The sequence below is a fragment of the Lampetra planeri genome, chromosome 66, assembly GCF_965212315.1.
Source record: "Lampetra planeri chromosome 66, kcLamPlan1.2.h2, whole genome shotgun sequence".
Taxonomy (NCBI): domain Eukaryota; kingdom Metazoa; phylum Chordata; class Hyperoartia; order Petromyzontiformes; family Petromyzontidae; genus Lampetra; species Lampetra planeri.
Window position 1 is genome coordinate 1,763,415 of NC_136172.1, and position 20,820 is coordinate 1,784,234.

The 20,820-nt window shown below is 41.5% G+C and overlaps 2 non-coding genes across 2 annotated transcripts; both read left to right on the plus strand.

Moving 5' to 3' along the window:
* Positions 1 to 4,973: 4,973 nt before the first annotated feature.
* Positions 4,974 to 5,045, plus strand: TRNAD-GUC (transfer RNA aspartic acid (anticodon GUC)). The gene has a single exon. It is a non-coding gene; the product is annotated as a tRNA-Asp (tRNA).
* Positions 5,046 to 5,579: 534 nt separating this feature from the next.
* Positions 5,580 to 5,651, plus strand: TRNAD-GUC (transfer RNA aspartic acid (anticodon GUC)). Its single transcript has one exon. It is a non-coding gene; the product is annotated as a tRNA-Asp (tRNA).
* The last annotated feature ends 15,169 nt before the right edge of the window (positions 5,652 to 20,820 follow it).

Genomic DNA, 20,820 nt, shown 5'->3' on the forward strand with positions numbered 1-20,820 from the left:
GAGCGAGTCCTCGATAGTATAGTGGTTAGTATCCCCGCCTGTCACGCGGGCGACCGGGGTTCAATTCTCCGTCGCGGAGAGCAACTCTTTTAAAAAAGAAAATGGCCACTGGCTCTCATTGTTATTACAATTTAAAATTACTTGCTGTTCCCTTTTATCACGTTAATTTCACCAAACGTTGAGTCACCTGCTGCACTCAAAAGCCTGAACTTTTAAAGATGAATCCTTCTTCATTTCAAGCTATTATCTACTGAGAATATGAGATTTTTTTTGTTATAATTGCTGTCAATCACGAATTAGCCCCACTCTGACCGAGTCCTCGATAGTAACGTCGTTAGTTTCCCCACATGGAACGCGAGAGACCAGGGTTCAATTCCCCGTCAGGAAGAACTACTCTTTTAAAAAATGTTTTGGCCTCTGGCTCTCCTTATTGTTATTACTATTTGAAAGGACTTGCTCTTGATTTTCATCACGTGATTTTCCCTAATTGTTAGGTAACCTGCTGCTCTAACCAGCTTAAACTTTATAGATAAACTCCTCTTCATTTCAATCGGTAATATGCCGAGTATATGGGTTCATTTCTACTTGTTATAATATCAGTCAATCTAGAATCAGTCGAATTCTGAGCGAGTCCTCTATAGTATAGTGGTTAGTATCCCCGCCTGTCACGTGGGAGACCGGGGTTCAATTCCCCGTCGGGGAGAACTACACTTTTTAAAATGTTTTGGCCACTGGCTCTCATTGTTATTACAATTTAAAATCACTTGCTGTTCCCTTTAATAACGTTAATTTCACCAAACTTTAAATCACCTGCTGCACTAAAAAGCCTGAACTTTTAAAGATGACTCCTTCTTCATTTCAAACGATTATTTATTAAGTATTAGAGATTATTTCTAGTTATAATTTCTGTCAATCACAAATCTGCCCCACTCTGACCGAGTCCTCGATAGTAAAGTCGTTAGGTTCCCCACATGTAACGCGGGAGACCAGTGTTCAATTCCCTGTCGGGGAGAGCAACTCTTTTTTAAAAAATGGCCACTGGCTCTCATTCTTATTACAATTTAAAAGGACTTGCTCTTGACTTTAATCACGTGATTTTCACCAATTGTGAAGTAACCTGCTGCTCTAACCAGCTTGAACTTTTAAAGATTAACCCCTTTTCATTTCAATCGGTAATATGCCGTGTATATGGGTTCATTTCTATTTCTAATAATTTCAGTCAATCTACAATCAGCCTCATTCTGAGCGAGTCCTCGATAGTATTGAGGTTAGTATCCCCGCCTGTCACGCGGGAGACCGGGGTTCAATTCTCCGTCGGGGAGAGCAACTCTTTTTAAAAAGAAAATGGCCACTGGCTCTCATTGTTATTACAATTTAAAATTACCTGCTGTTCCCTTTCATCACGTTAATTTCACCAAACGTTGAGTCACCTACTCTTAGTTCTTTCGGTAAAGTCACGTAGGTAAAAAATGAAATTTATAAAAATAAAACAATAAAAATCACGACGTTTCCGAGGCAACACAAGTCTCCGTCATCAGGTGGGACCGTCACAGCCAGATTTACTGCATCAAGTGAGGCAAGGATTCAATATGTAATCCCTTAAATGCAAGTTGAGGGGGGAGGAGAGGGGGGGGAGCTCATCAGAATGTGGTAGCCAATCAATGGAACGTATCGGGAGGGAGGGGGGCGGGGCTAAAAGAAGGCAAGAAGTGCTACGTGGAACGTATCCGGAGGGGGAGGGAGGCGGGGCCAAAAGAATGCACGACGTGGTACACGAGAGTCAACGGCGTGGACGTGGTGGTGCGCAAGCAACTACTGCTGCACACGCCAACGTATTGGACGGAGAGGGGGAGGGGAGGCCAAAAGAGAATGTGGGGTGCAAGTGTACGTGGACATGTGTAAGTACAAGCACCTGTTGATACACATGATAGAAAAGAACGAAAATGCCCATGTTTATTCCAGTGCTGGCTGAACAATAAAGAGAGTACTGTTAAACACTGGGGATGTTAGCACTCGGTAAAGTAAAGTAAAATAGTGCCTGTCAGATAAGATGGTCCAAAAATGTGTAATTATGTCTTTTTTGCATGGTTGATAACATCTTTCCAATGATTACTAAGTTTGTACCCATTATCACGGTTGAAATTATGTCTGTGTTTGTATATCTGAATAGCTTCGTGTACAAACCTTTGATGGTAGCCAGAGGGTTTGCAGAGCACCTTAGTCTCGGAGAAAACAATCTCATGAGAGCCCACCGAGTTGTAGCAATGATCGGCAACGGCCGAAGAATCAGTTCTGCCGTGTTTCAAATCTGACTTGTGCTCGCGGACACGATCAGAGACATGACGTTTCGTTTCCCCAATGTAACAGTCACCACAGCTGCAACTCATTTTATAGACTCCAGGGTATTGCAAGTCAGGGATGACATCCTTTACAGATGGAATTAGATCACGGATTTTATGTACTGTACTGAATCGGACTTGGATCTTGTGTTTGTTTAGAATTTTGGAGATCTTTTTGGTCACGCCTGCTATGTATGGTAACGTGACAGTTTTGATCAGAGTTTCAAGTGGCTGTTTCTGTATGGTGGGAGAAACAGCTTGTCGGATGGTGCGTTCAGAGTATCCGTTCATCCTGAGGGCCCGATGTACATGTCTCAATTCACTGGCCAGGTGGTGTTTGTCAGAAATGCCATGAGCTCTGTGGTATAGCGTTTTGATGAGAGAATTCTTTTGAGATGGGTGGTGGTGGGAATCTGGTTTCAAGTAGGAATCTGTGTGGGTGGCTTTCCTGTAGACAGAATGTCCCAAGGATCCATTAGGTCTCCACTCAAACAGAATATCTAAGAATGGTAGTTTGCCATCTTTCTCCACTTCCATGGTGAATCTGATTGATGGATGTCTGGAGTTGATGTGGTCCAAGAAGTGGTTCAATGCTGGGAGGCCGTGTGGCCAAATGACGAAAGTGTCATCCACATACCTGAGTCACCTGCTGCACTCAAAAGCCTGAACTTTTAAAGATGAATCCTTCTTTATTTCAAGCTATTATTTACTGAGAATATGAGTTTTTATTGTTATAATTGCAGTCAATCACGAATTAGCCACACTTTGACTGAGTCCTCGATAGTAAAGTCGTTAGGTTTCCACATGTAACGCGGGAGACCAGGGTTCAATTCCCCGTCGGGGAGAGCAACTCTTTTTTTAAAAAATAGCCGCTGGCTCTCATTGTTATTACAATTTAAAATTACTTGCTGTACCCTTTTATCACGTTAATTACACTAAACGTTGAGTCACCTGCTGCACTCAAAAGCCTGAACTTTTAAAGATGAATCCTTCTTCATTTCAAGCTATTATCTGCTGAGAATATGAGTTTTTTTTTGTTATAATTGCTGTCAATCACGAATTAGCCCCACTCTGACCGAGTCCTCGATAGTAACGTCGTTAGTTTCCCCACATGGAACGCGGGAGACCAGGGTTCAATTCCCCGTCGGGGAGAACTACTCTTTTAAAAAATGTTTTGGCCTCTGGCTCTCCTTATTGTTATTACTATTTGAAAAGACTTGCTCTTGACTTTAATCACGTGATTTTCCCTAATCGTTAGGTAACCTGCTGCCCTAACCAGCTTGAACTTTTAAAGATAAACCCCTCTTCATTTCAATAGGTAATATGCCGAGTATATGGGTTCATTTCTACTTGTTATAATATCAGTCAATCTAGAATCAGTCGAATTCTGAGAGAGTCCTCGATAGTATAGTGGTTAGTATCCCCGCTTGTCACGCGGGAGACCGGAGTTCAACTCCCCGTCGGGGAGAGATACACTTTTTAAAATGTTTTGGCCACTGGATCTCATTGTTATTAGAATTCAAAATCACTTGCTGTTCCCTTTTATAACGTTAATTTCACCAAACGTTAAATCACCTGGTGCACTCAAAAGCCTTAACTTTTAAAGATGAATCCTTCTTCATTTCAAACGATTATTTATTAAGTATTAGAGATTATTTCTAGTTATAATTTCTGTCAATCACAAATCTGCCCCACTCTGACCGAGTCCTCGATAGTAAAGTCGTTAGGTTCCCCAAATGTAACGCGGGAGACCAGGGTTCAATTCCCCGTCGGGGAGAGCAACTCTTTCAAAAAAAATGGTCACTGGCTCTCATTGTTATTACAATTTAAAAGTACTTGAGCTTGACTTTAATCACGTGATTTTCACTAATCGTTAGGTAACCTGCTGCTCTAACCAGCTTGAACTTTTGAAGAGAAACCCCTCTTCATTTCAATCGGTAATATGCCGAGTATATGGGTTCATTTCTACTTTTTATAATATCAGTCAATCTAGAATCAGTCGAATTCCGAGCGAGTCCTCGATAGTATAGTGGTTAGTATCCCCGCTTGTCACGCGGGAGACCGGAGTTCAACTCCCCGTCGGGGAGAGATACACTTTTTAAAATGTTTTGGCCACTGGATCTCATTGTTATTACAATTCAAAATAACTTGCTGTTCCCTTTTATAACGTTAATTTCACCAAACGTTAAATCACCTGGTGCACTCAAAAGCCTTAACTTTTAAAGATGAATCCTTCTTCATTTCAAACGATTATTTATTTAGTATTAGAGATTATTTCTAGTTATAATTTCTGTCAATCACAAATCTGCCCCACTCTGACCGAGTCCTCGATAGTAAAGTCGTTAGGTTCCCCAAATGTAACGCGGGAGACCAGGGTTCAATTCCCCGTCGGGGAGAGCAACTCTTTCAAAAAAAATGGTCACTGGCTCTCATTGTTATTACAATTTAAAAGTACTTGCGCTTGACTTTAATCACGTGATTTTCACTAATCGTTAGGTAACCTGCTGCTCTAACCAGCTTGAACTTTTGAAGAGAAACCCCTCTTCATTTCAATCGGTAATATGCCGAGTATATGGGTTCATTTCTTCTTTTTATAATATCAGTCAATCTAGAATCAGTCGAATTCCGAGCGAGTCCTCGATAGTATAGTGGTTAGTATCCCCGCCTGTCACGCGGGAGACCGGGGTTCAATTCCCCGTCGGGGAGAGCTACACTTTTTAAAATGTTTTGGCCACTGGCTCTCATTGTTATTACAATTTAAAATCACTTGCTGTTCCCTTTTATAACGTTAATTTCACCAAACGCTAAGTCACCTGCTGCACTCAAAAGCCTGAACTTTTAAAGATGACTCCTTCTTCATTTCAAACGATTATTTATTAAGTCCTAGTTACAATTTCTGTCAATCACAAATCTGCCCCACTCTGACCGAGTCCTCGATAGTAAAGTCGTTAGGTTCCCCACATGTAACGCGGGAGACCAGGGTTCAATTCCCCGTCGGGGAGAGCAACTCTTTTTTAAAAAATGGCCACTGGCTCTCATTGTTATTACAATTTAAAAGGACTTGCTAATGACTTTAATCACGTGATTTTCCCTAATCGTTAGGTAACCTGCTGCTCTAACCAGCTTGAACTTTTAAAGATAAACCCCTCTTCATTTCAATCAGTAATATGCCGAGAATATGGGTTCATTTCTACTTGTTATAATATCAGTCAATCTAGAATAAGTTGCATTCTGAGCGAGTCCTCGATAGTATAGTGGTTAGTATCCCCGCCTGTCACGCGGGAGACCGGGGTTCAATTCCCCGTCGGGGAGAGCTACACTTTTTAAAATGTTTTGGCCACTGGCTCTCATTGTTATTACAATTTAAAATCACTTGCTGTTCCCTTTTATAACGTTAATTTCACCAAACGTTAAGTCACCTGCTGCACTCAAAAGCCTGAACTTTTAAAGATGACTCCTTCTTCATTTCAAACGATTATTTATTAAGTATTAGAGATTATTCCTAGTTACAATTTCTGTCAATCACAAATCTGCCCCACTCTGACCGTGTCCTCGATAAAGTCGTTAGGTTCCCCACATGTAACGCGAGAGACCAGGGTTCAATTCCCCGTCGGAGAGTGCAACTCTTTTTTAAAAAATGGTCACTGGCTCTCATTGTTATTACAATTTAAAAGGACTTGCTCTTGACTTTAATCACGTGATTTTCTCTAATCGTTAGGTAACCTGCTGCTCTAACCAGCTTGAACTTTTAAAGATAAACCCCTCTTCATTTCAATCGGTAATATGCCGAGTATATGGGTTCATTTCTACTTGTTATAATATCAGTCAATCTAGAATCAGTCGCATTCTGAGTGAGTCCTCGATAGTAAAGTGGTTAGTATCCCCGCCTGTCACGCGGGAGACCGGAGTTCAATTCCCCGTCAGGGAGAGCAACTCTTTTTAAAAAGAAAATGGCCACTGGCTATCATTGTTATTAAATCTTTTATATTATGTTCGCTTGCTTGCTTGCTTGCGTGCTTGCTTACGACCGTGCAAATCTTTCGGTAGTTTTTTAACCCACTTCCCGTGATCCAATCGAGCTGATATTTTCCACACAGACTCGCTGTGCGAGACAATTAATGTTCGTGAAAAAAATTCCCAAAATCGTACACTTTTTAGGCAAAAAAAATGTATTTTACATATATTCAAATAGAACTCATTCATGGCTTTGGCTGAACGTCACAGTGTAAGAGCCCAGAGCGTAACCCCTCCACAGGCCGTGGCGGAGTAGCGCAGTTGGTAGCGCCCTCGTTTCCCATGCCAAAGGTCGCGGGATCGATCCCCGCGTCCTCCACAGGCGAATATATTTTTAAATCCTTTATATTAAGTTCGCTTGCTTGCTTAGGACCGTGCAAATCTTTCGCTCGTTTTTTAACCCACTTCCCGTGATCCAATCGAGCTGATATTTTCCACACAGACTCGTTGTGTGTGACAATTAATTTTCGTGAAAAAAAATTCCAAAATTTTACACTGTTTAGGGAAAACAAATTAAATATGTAATTACCAATTGCTTAATGGTGGCAGACAATCATCTGACCCATAGGTGGCAGCCATCTCAAGCCAGAGGACGAGAGGACTCTAGCCGCCACGCATATAAAGGATTTATAGTGAAAAACTTAGTTTTTACGGGTTTACTTGTTAAATCCTTTATATTAAGTTCGCTTGCTTGCTTAGGACCGTGCAAATCTTTAGGTCATTTTTAACCCACTTCCCGTGATCCAATCGAGCTGACATTTTCCACACAGACTCGTTGTGTGTGACAATTAATGTTCGTGAAAAAAAATTCAAAAATTTTACACTTCTTAGGACAAAAATATTATATTTAATTACCAATTGCTTAATGGTGCAATGCAATCATCTGACCCATAGGTGGCAGCCATCTCAAGGCAGAGGACGAGAAAACTCTAGCCGCCACGCATATAAAGGATTTATAGTGAAAAACTTTGTTTTTACTGGTTATACTTATTACAATTTAAAATGACTTGCTGTTCCCTTTTATCACGTTAATTTCACCAAACGTTGAGTCACCTGCTGCACTCAAAAGCCTGAACTTTTAAAGACGAATTCTTCTTCATTTCAAGCTATTATTTACTGAGAATATGAGTTTTTTTTGTTATAATTGCTGTCAATCACGAATTAGCCACACTCTGACCGAGTCCTCGATAGTAAAGTCGTTAGGTTTCCACATGTAACGCGGGAGACCAGGGTTCAATTCCCTGTCGGGGAGAGCAACTCTTTTTTAAAAATGGCCACTGGCTCTCATTGTTATTACAATTTAAAAGGACTTGCCCTTGACTTTAATCACGTGATTTTCACCAATTATGAAGTAACCTGCTGCTCTAACCAGCTTGAACTTTTAAAGATAAACCCCTCTTCATTTCAATCGGTAATATGCCGAGTATATGGGTTCATTTCTACTTCTTATAATTTCAGTCAATCTACAATGAGCCTCATTCTGAGCGAGTCCTCGATAGTATTGTGGTTAGTATCCCCGCTTCTCACGCGGGAGACCGGAGTTCAATTCCCCGTCGGGGAGAGCAACTCTTTTTTAAAAGAAAATGGCCACTGGCTATCATTGTTATTAAATCCTTTATATTAAGTTCGCTTGCTTGCTTAGGACCGTGCAAATCTTTCGCTCGTTTTTTAATCCACTTCCCGTGATCCAATCGAGCTGATATTTTCCACACAGACTCGTTGTGTGTGACAATAAATTTTCGTGAAAAAAAATTCCAAAATTTTACACTGTTTAGGGAAAACAAATTAAATATTTAATTACCAATTGCTTAATGGTGGCAGACAATCATCTGACCCATAGGTGGCAGCCATCTCAAGCCAGAGGACGAGAGGACTCTAGCCACCACGCATATAAAGGATTTATACTGGTAGGAACGAAGTGGACCAGACCACCAATAGATTAATGTGTCCGTCCGTCCGCGTTTGTCCGTCCGTCCGTCCGCGTTTGTCCGTCCGTCCGTCCGTCCGCGTTTGTCCGTCCGTCCGTCCGCGTTTGTCCGTCCGTCCGTCAGTGTATCAACATCGCCCCCTACTGCAAACACTTGGCATGACCCTGTCTGACAAGATGGCCGCCCGCTCCCCCTGCGATATGTGAATAAAACAAGATGGCCGTCGCTTCCGGCGCATCACGGCAAAACTTTAAACTTCGCTTCAAAATTACTTTACTGAAACGCAGCACGTTTATTTAAAAAATTACGTTACTGAAACGCTGCACGCTTTTTAACACAGAGACAAGAAACATTTATTAACACAGAAACGAGATACATTTAATTGCCTTATTTGTGCACGAAAAGCACGGCACGAGGCCTAGTGCGGCAGGCTTCGTGAGGCCTAGTGCGGCAGGCTTATTAACACAGAGATGAAACGCAGCACGTTTATTTAAAAACAATTACTTTACTGAAACGCAGCACGTTTTTTTTAACACAGAGACAAGAAGCATTTATTAACACAGAGACGAGATACATTTAATCGCCTTATTTGTGCATGAAAAGCACGGCACGAGGCCTAGTGCGGCAGGCTTCGTGAGGCCTAGTGCGGCAGGCTTATTAACACAGAGATGAAACGCAGCACGTTTATTTAAAAACAATTACTTTACTGAAACGCAGCACGTTTTTTTAACACAGAGACAAGAAACATTTATTAACACAGAAACGAGATACATTTAATCGCCTTATTTGTGCACGAAAAGCACGGCACGAGGCCTAGTGCGGCAGGCTTCGTGAGGCCTAGTGCGGCAGGCTTATTAACACAGAGATGAAACGCAGCACGTTTATTTAAAAACAATTATTTTACTGAAACGCAGCACGTTTTTATAACACAGAGACATGAAAGATTTATTAACACAGAGACGAGATACATTTAATCGCCTTATTTGTGCACGAAAAGCACGGCACGAGGCCTAGTGCGGCAGGCTTCGTGAGGCCTAGTGCGGCAGGCTTATTAACACAGAGATGAAACGCAGCACGTTTATTTAAAAACAATTATTTTACTGAAACGCAGCACGTTTTTATAACACAGAGACAAGAAACATTTATTAACACAGAGACGAGATACATTTAATCGCCTTATTTGTGCACGAAAAGCACGGCACGAGGCCTAGTGCGGCAGGCTTCGTGAGGCCTAGTGCGGCAGGCTTATTAACACAGAGATGAAACGCAGCACGTTTATAAAAAAAATTACTTTACTGAAACGCAGCACGTTTTTTTAACACAGAGACAAGAAACATTTATTAACACAGAGACGAGATACATTTAATCGCCTTATTTGTGCACGAAAAGCACGGCACGAGGCCTAGTGCGGCAGGCTTCGTGAGGCCTAGTGCGGCAGGCTTATTAACACAGAGATGAAACGCAGCACGTTTATTGTTGTTGTTGTGCATATTGGCAGTGGTACCTGACTCGGCTGAATCTGCAGCCCGGCAGCGGCAGAGCAGAGGCAGCGAGAGGCCTCGTCGCTGCTGCTATTCACTCGCTTATAGTTCTACCGTGTTCACTACATCTCTGTCGTGTTCACTACATCTGCTGTGTTCACTACATCTCTGCCGTGTTCACTATCATCTCTACATCTCTGTCGTGTTCACTATCATCTCTACATCTCTGCCGTGTTCACCACATCTCTGCCGTGTTCACCACATCTCTGCCGTGTTCACTACATCTGCTGTGTTCACTACATCTCTGCCGTGTTCACTATCATCTCTACATCTCTGTCGTGTTCACTATATCTCTGTCGTGTTAACTATCATCTCTACATCTCTGTCGTGTTCACTACATCTCTGCCGTGTTCACCACATCTCTGTCGTGTTCACTACATCGTATTCACACGTGTATCAACATCGCCCCCTACTGCAAACACTTGGCATGACCCTGTCCGACAAGATTACCGCCCGCTCCCCCTGCCATCACGGCAAAACTTTAAACTTCGCTTCAAAATTACTTTACAACAACAAACTTGCACCATCGCTACAGCTGCCGCGACGAGAGATGTGGGAGAAGCGGCGACCGCTGCCTTGCAGGTGAGAGGTGTGTATATGTGTGTGTGCGTGTGTGTATGCGCGTGTGTATGTGCGTGCGTGTGCGTGCGTGCGTTTGCGCGTGTGTGCGCGTGTGTATGCGCGTGTGTATGCGCGTGTGTATGCGCGTGTGTATGCGCGTGTGTATGCGCGTGTGTATGCGCGTGTGTATGCGCGTGTGTATGCGCGTGTGTATGCGCGTGTGTATGCGCGTGTGTATGCGCGTGTGTATGCGCGTGTGTATGCGCGTGTGTATGCGCGTGTGTATGCGCGTGTGTATGCGCGTGTGTATGCGCGTGTGTATGCGCGTGTGTATGCGCGTGTGTATGCGCGTGTGTATGCGCGTGTGTATGCGCGTGTGTGCGTGCGTGTGTATACGCGTGTGTATGTGCGTGTCTGTGTGTGCGTGTGTGCGTGTGTGTATATGTGTGATTGTGTGCGTGTGTGTGCGTGCGTGTGTGCGTGTCCGGCCCACTCGAGCGGCGTGATGAATGGGCGCTATTGGGCTTCGGATCGTTATTCACGGCGAACTGGAAGCGTAGCAACACAACTTCATTACGTGTGTGTGTGCGTGCATGTGTGTGTGTGCGTACGTGCATGTGTGTGTACGTGTGTGTGTGTGCCGTGCCGGCCTTCATAGGTGCTGCTCGCTAACAGCACTTGCCCCGACAGTCTGTTCAGGCTACACGGGGGATCTTTGTCTTTGTGTGCGTGCGGTGTGTGCGTGTGTGCGTGTGTACGTTTATGCGCGTGTGTGCGCGTGTGTGTGTGCGTGTGTGTGCGGTCGATATCCCTGTACCGGTATTAGTATTATTCCTACCAGCCCACCCCGCAGGGTCCTGTTAGTGAAAATCTTAGTTTTTACGGGTTTACTTGTTAAATCCTTTATATTAAGTTCGCTTGCTTGCTTAGGACCGTGCAAATCTTTAGGTCATTTTTTAACCCACTTCCCGTGATCCAATCGAGCTGACATTTTCCACACAGACTCGTTGTGTGTGACAATTAATGTTCGTGAAAAAAAATTCAAAAATTTTACACTTTTTAGGACAAAAATATTATATTTAATTACCAATTGCTTAATGGTGCAATGCAATCATCTGACCCATAGGTGGCAGCCATCTCAAGGCAGAGGACGAGAAAACTCTAGCCGCCACGCATATAAAGGATTTATAGTGAAAAACTTTGTTTTTACTGGTTATACTTATTACAATTTAAAATTACTTGCCGTTCCCTTTTATAACGTTAATTTCACCAAACGTTGAGTCACCTGCTGCACTCAAAAGCCTGAACTTTTAAAGACGAATTCTTCTTCATTTCAAGCTATTATTTACTGAGAATATGAGTTTTTTTGTTATAATTGCTGTCAATCACGAATTAGCCACACTCTGACCGAGTCCTCGATTGTAAAGTCGTTAGGTTTCCACATGTAACGCGGGAGACCAGGGTTCAATTCCCCGTCGGGGAGAGCAACTCTTTTTTAATAAATGGCCACTGGCTCTCATTGTTATTACAATTTAAAAGGACTTGCCCTTGACTTTAATCACGTGATTTTCACCAATTATGAAGTAACCTGCTGCTCTAACCAGCTTGAACTTTTAAAGATAAACCCCTCTTCATTTCAATCGGTAATATGCCGAGTATATGGGTTCATTTCTACTTCTTATAATTTCAATGAATCTACAATCAGCCTCATTCTGAGCGAGTCCTCGAAAGTATTGTGGTTAGTATCCCCGCCTGTCACGCGGGAGACCGGGGATCAATTCCCCGTCGGGGAGAGCAACACTTTTTAAAATGTTTTGGCCACTGGCACTCATTGTTATTACAATTTAAAATCACTTGCTGTTCCCTTTTATAACGTTAATTTCACCAAACGTTAAGTCACCTGCTGCACTCAAAAGCCTGAACTTTTAAAGATGACTCCTTCTTCATTTCAAACGATTATTTATTAAGTATTAGAGATTATTCCTAGTTACAATTTCTGTCAATCACAAATCTGCCCCACTCTGACAGAGTCCTCGATAGTAAAGTGGTTAGGTTCCCCACATGTAACGCGGGAGACCAGGGTTCAATTCCCCGTCGGGAAGAACTACTCTTTTAAAAAAGAAAATGGCCACTGGCTCTCATTGTTATTACAATTTAAAATTACTTGCTGTTCCCTTTTATCACGTTAATTTCACCAAACGTTGAGTCACCTGCTGCACTCAAAAGCCTGAACTTTTAAAGACGAATTCTTCTTCATTTCAAGCTATTATTTACTGAGAATATGAGTTTGTTTTGTTATAATTGCTGTCAATCACGAATTAGCCACACTCTGACCGAGTCCTCGATAGTAAAGTCGTTAGGTTTCCACATGTAACGCGGGAGACCAGGGTTCAATTCCCCGTCGGGGAGAGCATCTCTTTTTTAAAAAATGGCCACTGGCTCTCATTGTTATTACAATTTAAAAGGACTTGCCCTTGACTTTAATCACGTGATTTTCACCAATTATGAAGTAACCTGCTGCTCTAACCAGCTTGAACTTTTAAAGATAAACCCCTCTTCATTTCAATGGGTAATATGCCGAGTATATGTGTTCATTTCTACTTCTTATAATTTCAATGAATCTACAATCAGCCTCATTCTGAGCGAGTCCTCGATAGTATAGTGGTTAGTATCCCCACCTGTCACGCGGGAGACTGAGGTTCAATTCCCCGTCGGGGAGAGCAACACTTTTAAAAAAGAAACTGGCCACTGGCTCTCATTGTTATTACAATTTAAAATCACTTGCTGTTTCCTTTTATAACGTTAATTTCACCAAACGTTAAATCACCTGCTGCACTCAAAAGCCTTAACTTTTAAAGATGAATCCTTCAACATTTCAAGCTATTATTTATTGAGTATTAGAGATTATTTCTAGTTATAATTTCTGTCAATCACAAATCTTCCCACTCTGACCGAGTCCTCGATAGTAAAGCCGTTAGGTTCCCCAAATGTAACGAGGGAGACCAGGGTTCAATTCCCCGTCGCGGAGAAAAACTCTTTTTAAAAAAATGGCCACTGGCTCTTATTGTTATTAGAATTTAAAAGGACTTGCTCTTGACTTCAATCACGTGATTTTCACCAATTGTGAAGTAACCGGCTGCTCTAACCAGCTTGAACTTTTGAAGATAAACCCCTCTTCATTTCAATCGGTAATATGCCGAGTATATGGGTTCATTTCTACTTTTAATAATATCAGTCAATCTAGAATCAGTCGAATTCCGAGCGAGTCCTCGATAGTATAGTGGTTAGTATCCCTGCCTGTCACGCGGGAGACCTGGGTTCAATTCCCCGTCGGGGAGAGCTACACTTTTTAAAATGTTTTGGCCACTGGCTCTCATTGTTATTACAATTTTAAATCACTTGCTGTTCCCTTTTATAACGTTAATTTCACCAAACGTTAAGTCACCTGCTGCACTCAAAAGCCTGAACTTTTAAAGATGACTCCTTCTTCATTTCAAACGATTATTTATTAAGTCCTAGTTACAATTTCTGTCAATCACAAATCTGCCCCACTCTGACCGAGTCCTCGATAGTAAAGTCGTTAGGTTCCCCACATGTAACGCGGGAGACCAGGGTTCAATTCCCCGTCGGAAAGAACTACTCTTTTAAAAAAGAAAATGGCCACTGGCTCTCATTGTTATTACAATTTAAAATTACTTGCTGTTCCCTTTTATCACGTTAATTTCACCAAACGTTAAGTCACCTGCTGCACTCAAAAGCCTGAACTTTTAAAGATGACTCCTTCTTCATTTCAAACGATTATTTATTAAGTCCTAGTTACAATTTCTGTCAATCACAAATCTGCCCCACTCTGACCGAGTCCTCGATAGTAAAGTCGTTAGGTTCCCCACATGTAACGCGGGAGACCAGGGTTCAATTCCCCGTCGGGAAGAACTACTCTTTTAAAAAAGAAAATGGCCACTGGCTCTCATTGTTATTACAATTTAAAATGACTTGCTGTTCCCTTTTATCACGTTAATTTCACCAAACGTTGAGTCACCTGCTGCACTCAAAAGCCTGAACTTTTAAAGACGAATTCTTCTTCATTTCAAGCTATTATTTACTGAGAATATGAGTTTTTTTGTTATAATTGCTGTCAATCACGAATTAGCCACACTCTGACCGAGTCCTCGATAGTAAAGTCGTTAGGTTTCCACATGTAACGCGGGAGACCAGGGTTCAATTCCCCGTCGGGGAGAGCAACTCTTTTTAAAAAAATGGCCACTGGCTCTCATTGTTATTACAATTTAAAAGGACTTGCTCTTGACTTTAATCACGTGATTTTCACCAATTATGAAGTAACCTGCTGCTCTAACCAGCTTGAACTTTTAAAGATAAACCCCTCTTCATTTCAATCGGTAATATGCCGAGTATATGGGTTCATTTCTACTTCTTATAATTTCAGTCAATCTACAATCAGCCTCATTCTGAGCGAGTCCTCGATAGTATTGTGGTTAGTATCCCCGCTTGTCACGCGGGAGACCGGAGTTCAATTCCCCGTCGGGGAGAGCAACTCTTTTTAAAAAGAAAATGGCCACTGGCTATCATTGTTATTAAATCTTTTATATTAAGTACGCTTGCTTGCTTGCGTGCTTGCTTGCTTGCTTACGACCGTGCAAATCTTTCGGTAGTTTTTTAACCCACTTCCCGTGATCCAATCGAGCTGACATTTTCCACACAGACTCGTTGTGCGATACAATTAATGTTTGTGAAAAAAAATTACCAAAATTGTACACTTTTTAGGCAAAAAAAATGTATTTTACATATATTCAAATAGAACTCATTCATGGCTTTGGCTGAACGTCACAGTGTAAGAGCCCAGAGCGTAACCCCTCCACAGGCCGTGGCGGAGTAGTGCAGTTGGTAGCGCCCTCGCTTCCCATGCCAAAGGTCGCGGGATCGATCCCCGCGTCCTCCACAGGCGAATATATTTTTAAATCCTTTATATTAAGTTCGCTTGCTTGCTTAGGACCGTGCAAATCTTTCGCTCGTTTTTTAACCCATTTCCCGTGATCCAATCGAGCTGATATTTTCCACACAGACTCGTTGTGTGTGACAATTAATTTTCGTGAAAAAAAATTCCAAAATTTTACACTGTTTAGGGAAAACAAATTAAATATTTAATTACCAATTGCTTAATGGTGGCAGACAATCATCTGACCCATAGGTGGCAGCCATCTCAAGCCAGAGGACGAGAGGACTCTAGCCGCCACGCATATAAAGGATTTATAGTGAAAAACTTAGTTTTTACGGGTTTACTTGTTAAATCCTTTATATTAAGTTCGCTTGCTGGCTTAGGACCGTGCAAATCTTTAGGCCATTTTTTAACCCACTTCCCGTGATCCAATCGAGCTAACATTTTCCACACAGACTCGTTGTGTGTGACAATTAATGTTCGTGAAAAAAATTCAAAAATGTTACACTTTTTAGGACAAAAATATTATATTTAATTACCAATTGCTTAATGGTGCAATGCAATCATCTGACCCATAGGTGGCAGCCATCTCAAGGCAGAGGACGAGAAAACTCTAGCCGCCACGCATATAAAGGATTTATAGTGAAAAACTTTGTTTTTACTGGTTATACTTATTACAATTTAAAATGACTTGCTGTTCCCTTTTATCACGTTAATTTCACCAAACGTTGAGTCACCTGCTGCACTCAAAAGCCTGAACTTTTAAAGACGAATTCCTCTTCATTTCAAGCTATTATTTACTGAGAATATGAGTTTTTTTTTGTTATAATTGCTGTCAATCACGAATTAGCCACACTCTGACCGAGTCCTCGATAGTAAAGTCGTTAGGTTTCCACATGTAACGCGGGAGACCAGGGTTCAATTCCCCGTCGGGGAGAGCAACTCTTTTTTTAAAAAATTGCCACTGGCTCTCATTGTTATTACAATTTAAAAGGACTTGCCCTTGACTTTAATCACGTGATTTTCACCAATTATGAAGTAACCTGCTGCTCTAACCAGCTTGAACTTTTAAAGATAAACCCCTCTTCATTTCAATCGGTAATATGCCGAGTATATGGGTTCATTTCTACTTCTTATAATTTCAGTCAATCTACAATCTGCCTCATTCTGAGCGAGTCCTCGATAGTATTGTGGTTAGTATCCCCGCTTCTCACGCGGGAGACCGGAGTTCAATTTCCCGTCGGGGAGAGCAACTCTTTTTTAAAAGAAAATGGCCACTGGCTATCATTGTTATTAAATCATTTATATTAAGTTCGCTTGCTTGCTTGCTTGCGTGCTTGCTTGCTTGCTTACGACCGTGCAAATCTTTCGGTAGTTTTTTAACCCACTTCCCGTGATCCAATCGAGCTGACATTTTCCACACAGACTCGTTGTGCGAGACAATTAATGTTCGTGAAAAAAAATTCCCAAAATTGTACACTTTTTAGGCAAAATTTTTTTATTTTACATATATTCAAATAGAACTCATTCATGGCTTTGGCTGAACGTCACAGTGTAAGAGCCCAGAGCGTAACCCCTCCACAGGCCGTGGCGGAGTAGCGCAGTTGGTAGCGCCCTCGCTTCCCATGCCAAAGGTCGCGGGATCGATCCCCGCGTCCTCCACAGGCGAATATATTTTTAAATCCTTTATATTAAGTTCGCTTGCTTGCTTAGGACCGTGCAAATCTTTCGCTCGTTTTTTAACCCACTTCCCGTGATCCAATCGAGCTGATATTTTCCACACAGACTCGTTGTGTGTGACAATTAATTTTCGTGAAAAAAAATTCCAAAATTTTACACTGTTTAGGGAAAACAAATTAAATATTTAATTACCAATTGCTTAATGGTGGCAGACAATCATCTGACCCATAGGTGGCAGCCATCTCAAGCCAGAGGACGAGAGGACTCTAGCCGCCACGCATATAAAGGATTTATAGTGAAAAACTTAGTTTTTACGGGTTTACTTGTTAAATCCTTTATATTAAGTTCGCTTGCTGGCTTAGGACCGTGCAAATCTTTAGGCCATTTTTTAACCCACTTCCCGTGATCCAATCGAGCTAACATTTTCCACACAGACTCGTTGTGTGTGACAATTAATGTTCGTGAAAAAAATTCAAAAATGTTACACTTTTTAGGACAAAAATATTATATTTAATTACCAATTGCTTAATGGTGCAATGCAATCATCTGACCCATAGGTGGCAGCCATCTCAAGGCAGAGGACGAGAAAACTCTAGCCGCCACGCATATAAAGGATTTATAGTGAAAAACTTTGTTTTTACTGGTTATACTTATTACAATTTAAAATGACTTGCTGTTCCCTTTTATCACGTTAATTTCACCAAACGTTGAGTCACCTGCTGCACTCAAAAGCCTGAACTTTTAAAGACGAATTCCTCTTCATTTCAAGCTATTATTTACTGAGAATATGAGTTTTTTTTTGTTATAATTGCTGTCAATCACGAATTAGCCACACTCTGACCGAGTCCTCGATAGTAAAGTCGTTAGGTTTCCACATGTAACGCGGGAGACCAGGGTTCAATTCCCCGTCGGGGAGAGCAACTCTTTTTTTAAAAAATTGCCACTGGCTCTCATTGTTATTACAATTTAAAAGGACTTGCCCTTGACTTTAATCACGTGATTTTCACCAATTATGAAGTAACCTGCTGCTCTAACCAGCTTGAACTTTTAAAGATAAACCCCTCTTCATTTCAATCGGTAATATGCCGAGTATATGGGTTCATTTCTACTTCTTATAATTTCAGTCAATCTACAATCTGCCTCATTCTGAGCGAGTCCTCGATAGTATTGTGGTTAGTATCCCCGCTTCTCACGCGGGAGACCGGAGTTCAATTTCCCGTCGGGGAGAGCAACTCTTTTTTAAAAGAAAATGGCCACTGGCTATCATTGTTATTAAATCATTTATATTAAGTTCGCTTGCTTGCTTGCTTGCGTGCTTGCTTGCTTGCTTACGACCGTGCAAATCTTTCGGTAGTTTTTTAACCCACTTCCCGTGATCCAATCTAGCTGACATTTTCCACACAGACTCGTTGTGTGTGACAATTAATGTTCGTGAAAAAAAATTCAAAAATTTTACACTTTTTAGGACAAAAATATTATATTTAATTACCAATTGCTTAATGGTGCAATGCAATCATCTGACCCATAGGTGGCAGCCATCTCAAGGCAGAGGACGAGAAAACTCTAGCCGCCACGCATATAAAGGATTTATAGTGAAAAACTTTGTTTTTACTGGTTATACTTATTACAATTTAAAATCACTTGCTGTTTCCTTTTATAACGTTAATTTCACCAAACGTTAAATCACCTGCTGCACTCAAAAGCCTTAACTTTTAAAGATGAATCCTTCAACATTTCAAGCTATTATTTATTCAGTATTAGAGATTATTTCTAGTTATAATTTCTGTCAATCACAAATCTTCCCACTCTGACCGAGTCCTCGATAGTAAAGCCGTTAGGTTCCCCAAATGTAACGCGGGAGACCAGGGTTCAATTCCCCGTCGCGGAGAAAAACTCTTTAAAAAAAATGGCCACTGGCTCTTATTGTTATTACAATTTAAAAGGACTTGCTCTTGACTTCAATCACGTGATTTTCACCAATTGTGAAGTAAACGGCTGCTCTAACCAGCTTGAACTTTTGAAGATAAACCCCTCTTCATTTCAATCGGTAATATGCCGAGTATATGGGTTCATTTCTACTTTTTATAATATCAGTCAATCTAGAATCAGTCGAATGCCGAGCGTGTCCTCGATAGTATAGTGGTTAGTATCCCCGCCTGTCACGCGGGAGACCTGGGCTCAATTCCACGTCGGGGAGAGCTACACTTTTTAAAATATTTTGGCCACTGGCTCTCATTGTTATTACAATTTTAAATCACTTGCTGTTCCCTTTTATAACGTTAATTTCACCAAACGTTAAGTCACCTGCTGCACTCAAAAGCCTGAACTTTTAAAGATGACTCCTTCTTCATTTCAAACGATTATTTATTAAGTCCTAGTTACAATTTCTGTCAATCACAAATCTGCCCCACTCTGACCGAGTCCTCGATAGTAAAGTCGTTAGGTTCCCCACATGTAACGCGGGAGACCAGGGTTCAATTCCCCGTCGGGAAGAACTACTCTTTTAAAAAAGAAAATGGCCACTGGCTCTCATTGTTATTACAATTTAAAATTACTTGCTGTTCCCTTTTCTCACGTTAATTTCACCAAACGTTGAGTCACCTGCTGCACTCAAAAGCCTGAACTTTTAAAGACGAATTCTTCTTCATTTCAAGCTATTATTTACTGAGAATATGAGTTTTTTTGTTATAATTGCTGTCAATCACGAATTAGCCACACTCTGACCGAGTCCTCAATAGTAAAGTCGTTAGGTTTACACATGTAACGCGGGAGACCAGGGTTCAATTCCCCGTCGGGGAGAGCAACTCTTTTTAAAAAAATGGCCACTGGCTCTCATTGTTATTACAATTTAAAAGGACTTGCCCTTGACTTTAATCACGTGATTTTCACTAATTATGAAGTAACCTGCTGCTCTAACCAGCTTGAACTTTTAAAGATAAACCCCTCTTCATTTCAATCGGTAATATGCCGAGTATATGGGTTCATTTCTACTTCTTATAATTTCAGTCAATCTACAATCAGCCGCATTCTGAGCGAGTCCTCAATAGTATTGTGGTTAGTATCCCCGCTTGTCACGCGGGAGACCGGAGTTCAATTCCCCGTCGGGGAGAGCAACTCTTTTTAAAAAGAAAATGGCCACTGGCTATCATTGTTATTAAATCCTTTATATTAAGTACGCTTGCTTGCTTGCTTGCGTGCTTGCTTGCTTGCTTACGACCGTGCAAATCTTTCGGTAGTTTTTTAACCCACTTCCCGTGATCCAATCGAGCTGACATTTTCTACACAGACTCGTTGTGCGATACAATTAATGTTTATGAAAAAAAATTCCCAAAATTGTACACTTTTTAGGCAAAAAAATGTATTTTACATATATTCAAATAGAACTCATTCATGGCTTTGGCTGAACGTCACAGTGTAAGAGCCCAGAGCGTAACCCCTCCACAGGCCGTGGCGGAGTAGTGCAGTTGGTAGCGCCCTCGCTTCCCATGCCAAAGGTCGCGGGATCGATCCCCGCGTCCTCCACAGGCGAATATATTTTTAAATCCTTTATATTAAGTTCGCTTGCTTGCTTAGGACCGTGCAAATCTTTCGCTCGTTTTTTAACCCATTTCCCGTGATCCAATCGAGCTGATATTTTTCACACAGACTCGTTGTGTGTGACAATTAATTTTCGTGAAAAAAAATTCCAAAATTTTACACTGTTTAGGGAAAACAAATTAAATATTTAATTACCAATTGCTTAATGGTGGCAGACAATCATCTGACCCATAGGTGGCAGCCATCTCAAGCCAGAGGACGAGAGG